The following is an 11,325-nucleotide window of genomic DNA, read 5'->3' as shown; positions in this document are numbered from 1 at the left end:
TACACAGAGACACAGAGACACAGAGAACGAGAAAAACAGAGGCACAGAGACACATAGACAGAGAGACACATATAAACAGAGACACAGAGACAGAGAGAGAGACACAGATAAACAGATACACAGAGACACAGAGACACAGAGAAACAGAGACACAGAGACACATAGACACAGAGACAAAGAGACACAGAGACAAAGAGACACAGAGACACAGAGACACATATAAACAGATACACGGAGACACAGAGACACAGAGAAACAGAGACACAGAGACACATAGACACAGAGACAAAGAGACACAGAGACACAGAGACAGAGAGACACAGAGAGAGAGACACAGATAAACAGATACACAGAGACACAGAGACACAGAGACATAGAGAAACAGAGACAGAGAGACACAGAGACACAGAGAAACAGATACACAGAGACACAGAGACACAGAGAACGAGAAAAACAGAGGCACAGAGACACATAGACAGAGAGACACATATAAACAGAGACACAGAGACAGAGAGATAGAGAGGCAGAGAGACACAGAGAAATAGAGACAAAGAGACACAAAGAAAGAGAGCAACAGAGACACAGAGAAAGAGAGTAACAAGACACAGAGAAAGAGAGACACAGTGAAACAGAGACAGAGAGACACAGAGACACAGAGAAACAGAGACACAGAGACACATAGACACAGAGACAAAGAGACACAGAGACACAGTGACACCGAGACACAGAGAAACAGAGACACAGAGACACAGAGACAGAGAGACACAGAGACAGAGACACAGAGATACAGAGACACAGAGACGAAGAGACACAGAGAAACAGAGACAGAGACACAGTGACACAGAGACACAGAGACACAGAGACACAGAGACACAGAGACACAGAGAGACAGAGACAGAGAGACACAGAGACACAGAGAGACAGAGACACAGAGACACAGAGAGACAGAGACACAGAGACACAGAGACACAGAGAGACAGAGACACAGAGACACAGAGACACAGAGACACAGAGACACAGAGAGAGAGACATAGAGAGACAGAGACACAGAGACACAGAGACACATAGACACAGAGACACAGAGAGAGAGACATAGAGAGACAGAGAAACAGAGACACAGAGACAGAGACACAGAGAGACAGAGACACAGAGAGACAGAGACACAGAGACACAGAGAGTAAGAGAGACAGAGACACAGAGAGACAGAGACACAGAGACACAGAGACACAGAGAGACACAGAGACACAGAGAGACAGTGACACAGAGAGACAGATAGACAGAGACACAGAGAGACAGAGACACAGAGACACAGAGACACAGAGAGACAGAGAGACAGAGACACAGAGACACAGAGACACAGAGACACAGCGACACAGAGACACAGAGACACAGAGAGACAGAGACACAGAGACACAGAGAGACAGAGACACAGAGACACAGAGAGACAGAGACAGAGACACAGAGACACAGAGACACAGAGAGACAGAGAGACAGAGACACAGAGAGACAGAGACATAGAGACACAGAGACACAGAGAGACAGAGAGACAGAGAGACACAGAGACACAGAGACACAGAGACACAGAGACACAGAGAGAGAGACATAGAGAGACAGAGACACAGAGACACAGAGACACATAGACACAGAGACACAGAGACACAGAGAGACAGAGACACAGAGACACAGAGAGACAAAGACACAGAGACACAGAGAGAGAGACATAGAGAGACAGAGAAACAGAGACACAGAGACACAGAGACAGAGAGACAGAGACACAGAGACACAGAGAGACAGAGAGACAGAGACACAGAGAGACAGAGACACAGAGACACAGAGACACAGAGACACAGAGAGACAGAGACACAGAGACACAGAGACACAGAGACACAGAGAGACAGATAGACAGAGACACAGAGAGACAGAGACACAGAGACACAGAGACACAGAGAGACAGACACAGAGACACAGAGACACAGAGAGACAGAGACACAGAGAGACAGAGACACAGAGACACAGAGACACAGAGAGACAGAGACACAGAGAGACAGAGACACAGAAACACAGAGACACAGAGACACAGAGACACAGAGACACAGAGACAAAGAGACACAGAGAGAGACAGAGACACAGAGACACAGAGACACAGAGACACAGACACAGAGAACGAGACATAGAGAGACAGAGACACAGAGACACAGAGACACAGAGACACAGCCACAGAGAGATAGACATTGAGAGACAGAGACACAGAGACACAGAGAGACAGAGACACAGAGACACAGAGCGACAGAGACACAAAGACACAGAGAGAGAGACATAGAGAGACAGAGACACAGAGACACAGAGACACAGAGAGACAGAGACACAGAGACACAGAGAGACAGAGAGACAGAGACACAGAGAGACAGAGACACAGAGACACAGAGACACAGAGACACAGAGAGACAGAGACATAGAGAGACACAGAGACATAGAGAGACACAGAGACACAGAGAGACAGCGACACAGAGAGACAGAGACACAGAGACACAGAGACACAGAGAGACAGAGACACAGACACAGAGACACCGAGACACAGAGAGACAGAGACACAGAGACACAGAGACAGAGACACAGAAACACAGAGACACAGAGACACAGACAGAGAGACACAGACACACAGAGACACAGACACACAGAGACACAGACAAACAGAGACACAGAGATATACAGACACAGAGACATACAGACACAGAGACACAGCGACACAGCGACACAGCGACACAGAGACACACAGACACAGAGACACAGAGACACAGAGACACAGACACATTTACACAGAGACACAGAGACAAAGAGACACAGAGACAGAGAGACACAGAGACAAAGGGAGACACAGAGACAGAGAGACAGAGAGACAGAGAGACAGAGAGACACAGAGACACAGAGACACAGACACAGACACAGAGACACAGACACAGAGACACAGAGACACAGAGACACAGACACAGAGACAGAGAGACACAGAGACAAAGGGAGACACACAGATAAACAGATACACAGAGACACAGAGACACAGAGAAACAGAGAAACAGAGACACAGAGACACAGAGACACAGAGACACAGAGACAGAGAGAAACAGAGACACAGAGACACATAGACAGAGAGAGACATATAAACAGAGACACAGAGACACAGAGAGAGAGAGAGAGACACACAGATAAACAGATACACAGAGACACAGAGACACAGAGACACAGAGAAACAGAGACACAGAGACACAGAGACACAGAGACACAGAGACACAGAGACACAGATAAACAGATACACAGAGACACAGAGAAACAGAGACACAGAGACACAGAGACACAGAGAAACAGAGACACAGAGAAACAGAGACACAGAGACACAGAGACACAGAGACACAGACAAAGAGACACAGAGACACAGAGACACAGAGACACAGAGACACAGAGAGATACAGAGACAAAGGGAGACACAGAGACACAGAGACACAGACAAAGAGACACAGAGACACAGAGACACAGAGACACAGAGACATAGAGACACAGAGACACAGAGAGACAGAGAGACAGAGACACAGAGAGAGAGAGACACAGAGACATAGAGAAACAGAGACAGAGAGACACAGAGACACAGAGACACAGAGAAACAGAGACAGAGAGACACAGAGACACAGAGACACAGAGAAACAGAGAAACAGATACACAGAGACACAGAGACACAGAGAAACAGAGACACAGAGACACATAGACACAGAGACAAAGAGACACAGAGACACAGAGACACATATAAACAGATACACGGAGACACAGAGACACAGAGAAACAGAGACACAGAGACACAGAGACACAGAGACAAAGAGACACAGAGACACAGTGACACCGAGACACAGAGACACAGAGACACAGAGACAGAGAGACACAGAGAGAGAGACACAGATAAACAGATACACAGAGACACAGAGACACAGAGACATAGAGAAACAGAGACAGAGAGACACAGAGACACAGAGAAACAGATACACAGAGACACAGAGACACAGAGAACGAGAAAAACAGAGGCACAGAGACACATAGACAGAGAGACACATATAAACAGAGACACAGAGACAGAGAGACAGAGAGACAGAGAGACAGAGAGACAGAGACACAGAGACACAGAGACACAGAGACACAGAGACACAGATAAACAGATACACAGAGACACAGAGAAACAGAGACACAGAGACACAGAGACACAGAGAAACAGAGACACAGAGAAACAGAGACACAGAGACACAGAGACACAGAGACACAGACAAAGAGACACAGAGACACAGAGACACAGAGACACAGAGAGATACAGAGACAAAGGGAGACACAGAGACACAGAGACACAGACAAAGAGACACAGAGACACAGAGACACAGAGACACAGAGACATAGAGACACAGAGACACAGAGAGACAGAGAGACAGAGACACAGAGAGAGAGAGACACAGAGACATAGAGAAACAGAGACAGAGAGACACAGAGACACAGAGACACAGAGAAACAGAGAAACAGATACACAGAGACACAGAGACACAGAGAACGAGAAAAACAGAGGCACAGAGACACATAGACAGAGAGACACATATAAACAGAGACACAGAGACAGAGAGAGAGACACAGATAAACAGATACACAGAGACACAGAGACACAGAGAAACAGAGACACAGAGACACATAGACACAGAGACAAAGAGACACAGAGACACAGAGACACATATAAACAGATACACGGAGACACAGAGACACAGAGAAACAGAGACACAGAGACACAGAGACACAGAGACAAAGAGACACAGAGACACAGTGACACCGAGACACAGAGACACAGAGACACAGAGACAGAGAGACACAGAGAGAGAGACACAGATAAACAGATACACAGAGACACAGAGACACAGAGACATAGAGAAACAGAGACAGAGAGACACAGAGACACAGAGAAACAGATACACAGAGACACAGAGACACAGAGAACGAGAAAAACAGAGGCACAGAGACACATAGACAGAGAGACACATATAAACAGAGACACAGAGACAGAGAGACAGAGAGGCAGAGAGACACAGAGAAATAGAGACAAAGAGACACAAAGAAAGAGAGCAACAGAGACACAGAGAAAGAGAGTAACAAGACACAGAGAAAGAGAGACACAGTGAAACAGAGACAGAGAGACACAGAGACACAGAGAAACAGAGACACAGAGACACATAGACACAGAGACAAAGAGACACAGAGACACAGTGACACCGAGACACAGAGAAACAGAGACACAGAGACACAGAGACAGAGAGACACAGAGACAGAGACACAGAGATACAGAGACACAGAGACGAAGAGACACAGAGAAACAGAGACACAGAGACACAGAGACACAGAGACACAGAGACAGAGAGACACAGAGACACAGAGACACAGACACAGAGACAGAGAGACACAGAGACAGAGACACAGAGACACAGAGACAGAGACACAGAGGCACAGAGACACAGAGACAGAGAGAGAGACACAGATAAACAGAGACACAGAGACACAGTGACACAGAGACACAGAGAAACAGAGACACAGAGACAGAGAGACACAGAGACAAAGGGAGACACAGAGACAGAGAGACAGAGAGACAGAGAGACACAAAGAAAGAGAGCAACAGAGACACAGAGAAAGAGAGTAACAAGACACAGAGAAAGAGAGACACGGAGACACAGAGAAAGAGAGACACAGTGAAACAGAGACAAAGAGACACAGAGACACAGAGAAAGAGAGACACCGAGACACAAAGACACAGAGAAAGAGATACACAGAGAAAGAGAGACACAGAGACACAGAGACAAAGAGAAAGAGAGAAGAGAGAAACAGAGAAACAGAAAAAGAGATTGAGAGAAGAGAGAAATCCAGTATGAGACCATCAGCTTGACCTTTCCAATGCTCAGTATAAAGACGATCTATCTACTGTCTATCCTGCTACTTTAGTCAGAGAGAGAACCGGATGGGGAGCTCTCAGTTGGCTGACTTACCTTTAAGGTCATGTCCAAATCAATACAGCTTTTACTCTGTGATAGGCTACTGACATGATCATGACAGCAGCCTATCACATTCACAAACAGACATGATCATGACAGAGAACATCATCCACACCTGTCAGACAATAGCCAGTAGGTCTAGAGAACATCATCCACACCTGTCAGACACATAGAGACAGAGAGACACAGAGACAGAGAGACACAGAGAAAGAGAGAAACAGAGACACAGAGACAGATAGACACAGAGACACATAGACAGAGAGACAGAGAGTGTCACGGTTCAGACAGACGACAAGAGGACCACAATTGCGTCACACCAGAAAGTTTATTTAAACTTAAGGGGAAAGGGATGTAGGGAGTGAGTGAAGGCTCCAGGGGTTATCCCGTCCGATGTGCTGGGTCTGTGCCTCCCCAGTGGCAGCGATGGCGTCCGATGACGCCGGTGGTTGGTGGTCCAGAAGTCCTGGGGGGAGGAAACACAGACACAACGGGGCGGAATGAAACCAGGCAGCAGTACAGTTCAAGGGAAATCCAAAATCGTAGTAGCAAGGCAGAAGGCTGGTCAGAGTTACCGGGATTGAAGAGTAGTCAGGAGTCGTAATGGCAGAAGCAGGTCTGGATCTCCTGAGGCAGAAGAGTATCCAAAAACCAGGCAGGTCCGGGGTCACAAAACCAGGGTGAGCCAGAAGCGCGAGCAAACAGGTTCCGGGTGTGAGCTTTGCAGACGATCTGACACCGGAGAGCTGAAAGACAGGGCCTTAAATACTGGGAGAGGTTAGTGGGTAATGCAGCGCAGCTGGCAGAGTAATTAGAGCCGAGCAGAGCAGGGACAGGTGGAGCTAGTTAGGCTGAGTAGAGAGAGGGAGGTGAGCAGAGTGGAAGATAGTGGAAACCAATTAAGGTGGTAACCCGGTGGAGTGAGAGGGCTCATGACAGAACCCCCCAAGGGACGGCCCCAGAAGTCCCAAGAGCAACACCACGCCGGGCGGGAGGAGGGGAGCCGGAGGAGGGCTAGAACTCCTCCGAACGGTCCGAGTGAACGTCCTCATCCTCGGAGGAAGCCGGAGGGCCGTGGTCGGGAGATGGACAGGTCCCGAGACAGGGTCAGGCACAGGACAGGAAGCCGAGCGGGCCGGACGGTTAGGGACCCCTCTGGGGCGGCCCTACGGATTGCAGGTTGATCAGGATGCCGTTGGTGGAAAGCGGTGATGAGAGTCCTATCCACAATCCGACTAGCTGGCACCCAGGTCCTTTCCTCAGGTCCATAGCCCTCCCAGTCAATGAGGTACTGGAGACCCCTACCCCTCCGTCTGGACCGAAGCAGGCGGCGGACGGTGTAAACCAGACCACCTTCGACGAGCCGTGGAGGAGGAGGACAAGGCGCAGCAGGGACCAGCGGACTCCTGGGCACAGGCAGGGGCTGCAGCAATCCGGCTGGGGGCTGGCAGGACGACTTGTGTTGGTTGCAGATGGGGCAGGCTTGGACCAATTCCCGTACATCCTTCCTCAGAGAGGGCCACCAGAACCTCTGGGCGAGCCGGTTGTAAGTGCGGGTGGAGCCAGGGTGACAAGCTAGGCGGGAGTCATGTCCCCACTGAACGACCTGGGACCTCAGGTCTTCGGGGACAAAAAGGCGGTCAGCTGGGCAAGTGCTGGGACCTGGCTGGTTACGGAGAGCCTCCAGCACCTGTTCCTCAACAGCCCAGGTCAGAGCTGCAACGATGCAGGGACTTGGCAGAATCGACACAGGGTCCTTGGAGGGGTCAGGAGCGGAGTTAGTAGGTACTGGCCGAGGGGGGAGTGCGGCGGCAAGCAGGCAGGTTCGGTGGCAGTCCTCTCCCCACTCCCTGATCACCCCGGTCACCCAGTCGAGCTGAGGGTTGTGCCGGGCGGAGCCATGGGTAACCCAGGATGAGGGGTTGGCCTGGAGAGGGGAGCAGGTGAAACTGGATAGTTTCTTGATGGTTTCCGGACAGACCCATCGAGACCGGGGCCGTGACATGAGTGACCGATCCGAGTAAGTGTCCGTCCAGTGCCCGGGCAGGAATAGGAGGTGTCAAACGGAGGTTCTCCAGTCCCAGTTGGCGTGCCAGCTTGATGTCCATTATGTTGGCTTCGGCGCCAGAATCCACCAGAGCAGCCAGGGTGTGAGTTGAGTCAGGGAGGCGGAGGTGAACTTGCAGCAGGGGTTTGCGGTCGGAGGACTGGATGGTCATTGAACTCAACCGGACTCCCCTATGCCCGGTGAGCTTCGGCCCTTTAAAGGGCAGGTTACCACACGATGTCCATCACCTCCACAATAGAGGCAGAGGTTTGAGGTGAAGCGTCGCTGGCGCTCTGCAGGAGTGAGAGAGGCTCGCCCAATCTCCATAGGCTCAGACTGATCAAGCTGACCTGGGTGAGTGGCAGTAGATGACAGGAACCCAGTCGGATCTCTCCGAATGCCGGTAGTAGGTGGACCTTGGCGCCCCCTCTCACGACGACGGGTCTGTATCCTACTGTCGATCCTGACAGTCAGTGCGATGGCTTCATCAAGAGTGGAAGGCAGTTCCTGGGAGACCAACTCGTCCTTGATATAGTCAGCCAAACTATGGAAGAACGCGTCCACCAACGATGGTGTGTTCCAAGAACTTCGTCTAGCCAGGGTTCGGAAGTCGATGGAATGGTCTGCGACTGTACGTCTGCCTTGTCGAATACTGAACAGTTCACGAGACGCCTCTGCGGTTGGTGAATCCAGGTCAAACACCTTCAGCATCTCCTCAGCAAACAGGTCGAAGGTTGCACATGCGGGGGTTTGACGTTCGAACTCTGCTGTTCCCCAGAGTCGAGCTCGGCCCGTCAGGTGAGTGATGGCATACCCAACCTTAGCCCCCTCCGTGGCGAAGGTCCTTGGCTGCAAGGAGAACTGAAGTCGGCAGCTAGTCAGGAATGGCCGGACCTGGGTTGAATCGCCGTTGAACCGCTCGGGGTTTCCAATCTTGGGTTCGAGCAGCGGCTGCAATGACCGGGCAGGTAACTCGGGGCAGGGCTGGTGGGCAGACTGGCTGGGGTCAGGTTGGTGAGGAGTTGAATGATCATGGCGAGTTGTTGTTGCTGCTGCTGGGACTGCTGCTGGTGCTGCTGGAACTGCTGATGCTGTTGGTAGCCGGCCTGAAGCAGAGAGGTGATGTCGCCGCTCATGCGGCCTAGCTCTCTCTCAGTGTGTTCCAGGCGTAGCATGGCGGTGGGTTGCTCAGGTTCTTCGGTTTCCATGTCGGGGGAAGTGTGCGCTGGGTCCATGATGGTTCAGATCGTACTGTCACGGTTCAGACAGACGACAAGAGGACCACAATTGCGTCACACCAGAAAGTTTATTTAAACTTAAGGGGAAAGGGATGTAGGGAGTGAGTGAAGGCTCCAGGGGTTATCCCGTCCGATGTGCTGGGTCTGTGCCTCCCCCAGTGGCAGCGATGCGTCCGATGACGCCCGGTGGTTGGTGGTCCAGAAGTCCTGGGGGGAGGAAACACAGACACAACGGGGCGGAATGAAACCAGGCAGCAGTACAGTTCAAGGGAAATCCAAAATACGTAGTAGCAAGGCAGAAGGCTGGTCAGAGTTACCGGGATTGAAGAGTAGTCAGGAGTCGTAATGGCAGAAGCAGGTCTGGATCTCCTGAGGCAGAAGAGTATCCAAAAACCAGGCAGGTCCGGGGTCACAAAACCAGGGTGAGCCAGAAGCGCGAGCAAACAGGTTCCGGGTGTGAGCTTTGCAGACGATCTGACACCGGAGAGCTGAAAGACAGGGCCTTAAATACTGGGAGAGGTTAGTGGGTAATGCAGCGCAGCTGGCAGAGTAATTAGAGCCGAGCAGAGCAGGGACAGGTGGAGCTAGTTAGGCTGAGTAGAGAGAGGGAGGTGAGCAGAGTGGAAGATAGTGGAAACCAATTAAGGTGGTAACCCGGTGGAGTGAGAGGGCTCATGACAGAGAGACACAGACAGAGACAGAGCGACTCAGAGAAAGAGAGACACAGGGAAAGAGAGACACATTTAATAATAATACAAATAATATGCCATTTAGCAGACGCTTTTATCCAAAGCGACTTACAGTCATTTGTGCATACATTTTTACATACGGGTGGTCCCGGGGATCGAACCCACTACCCTGGCATTACAAGCGCTGTGCTCTACCAGCTGAGCTACAGAGGACCACAGAGAGACACATAGAAACAGAGACACAGAGACAGAGACAGAGAGACACAAAGAAAGAGAGACAAAGAGACACAAAGAAAGAGAGCAACAGAGACACAGAGACACAGTGAAACAGAGACAGAGAGACACAGAGACACAGAGAAAGAGAGACACAGAGACACAGAGACAGATAGACACAGAGACAGATAGACACAGAGACACAGAGACAGAGAGAAGAGAGAAACAGAGAAACAGAAAAAGAGATTGAGAGAAGAGAGAAATCCAGTATGAGACCATCAGCTTGACCTTTCCAATGCTCAGTATAAAGACGATCTATCTACTGTCTATCCTGCTACTTTAGTCAGAGAGAGAACCGGATGGGGAGCTCTCAGTTGGCTGACTTACCTTTAAGGTCATGTCCAAATCAATACAGCTTTTACTCTGTGATAGGCTACTGACATGATAGCAGCCTATCACATTCACAAACAGACATGATAGCAGCCTATCACATTCACAAACAGACATGATCAGGACAGAGAACATCATCCACACCTGTCAGACAATAGCCAGTAGGTCTAGAGAACATCATCCACACCTGTCAGACAATAGCCATTAGGTCTAGAGAACATCATCCACACCTGTCAGACAATAGCCATTAGGTCTAGAGAACATCATCCACACCTGTCAGACAATAGCCAGTAGGTCTAGAGAACATCATCCACACCTGTCAGACAATAGCCAGTAGGTCTAGAGAACATCATCCACACCTGTCAGACAATAGCCAGTAGGTCTAGAGAACATCATCCACACCTGTCAGACAATAGCCATTAGGTCTAGAGAACATCATCCACACCTGTCAGACAATAGCCAGTAGGTCTAGAGAACATCATCCACACCTGTCAGACAATAGCCAGTAGGTCTAGAGAACATCATCCACACCTGTCAGACAATAGCCAGTAGGTCTAGAGAACATCATCCACACCTGTCAGACAATAGCCAGTAGGTCTAGAGAACATCATCCACACCTGTCAGACAATAGCCAGTAGGTCTAGAGAACATCATCCACACCTGTCAGACAATAGCCAGTAGGTCTAGAGAACATCATC

The sequence above is a fragment of the Coregonus clupeaformis genome, chromosome 17, assembly GCF_020615455.1.
Source record: "Coregonus clupeaformis isolate EN_2021a chromosome 17, ASM2061545v1, whole genome shotgun sequence".
Taxonomy (NCBI): Eukaryota; Metazoa; Chordata; class Actinopteri; order Salmoniformes; family Salmonidae; genus Coregonus; species Coregonus clupeaformis.
Note: the sequence above shows the minus strand (reverse complement) of the source record.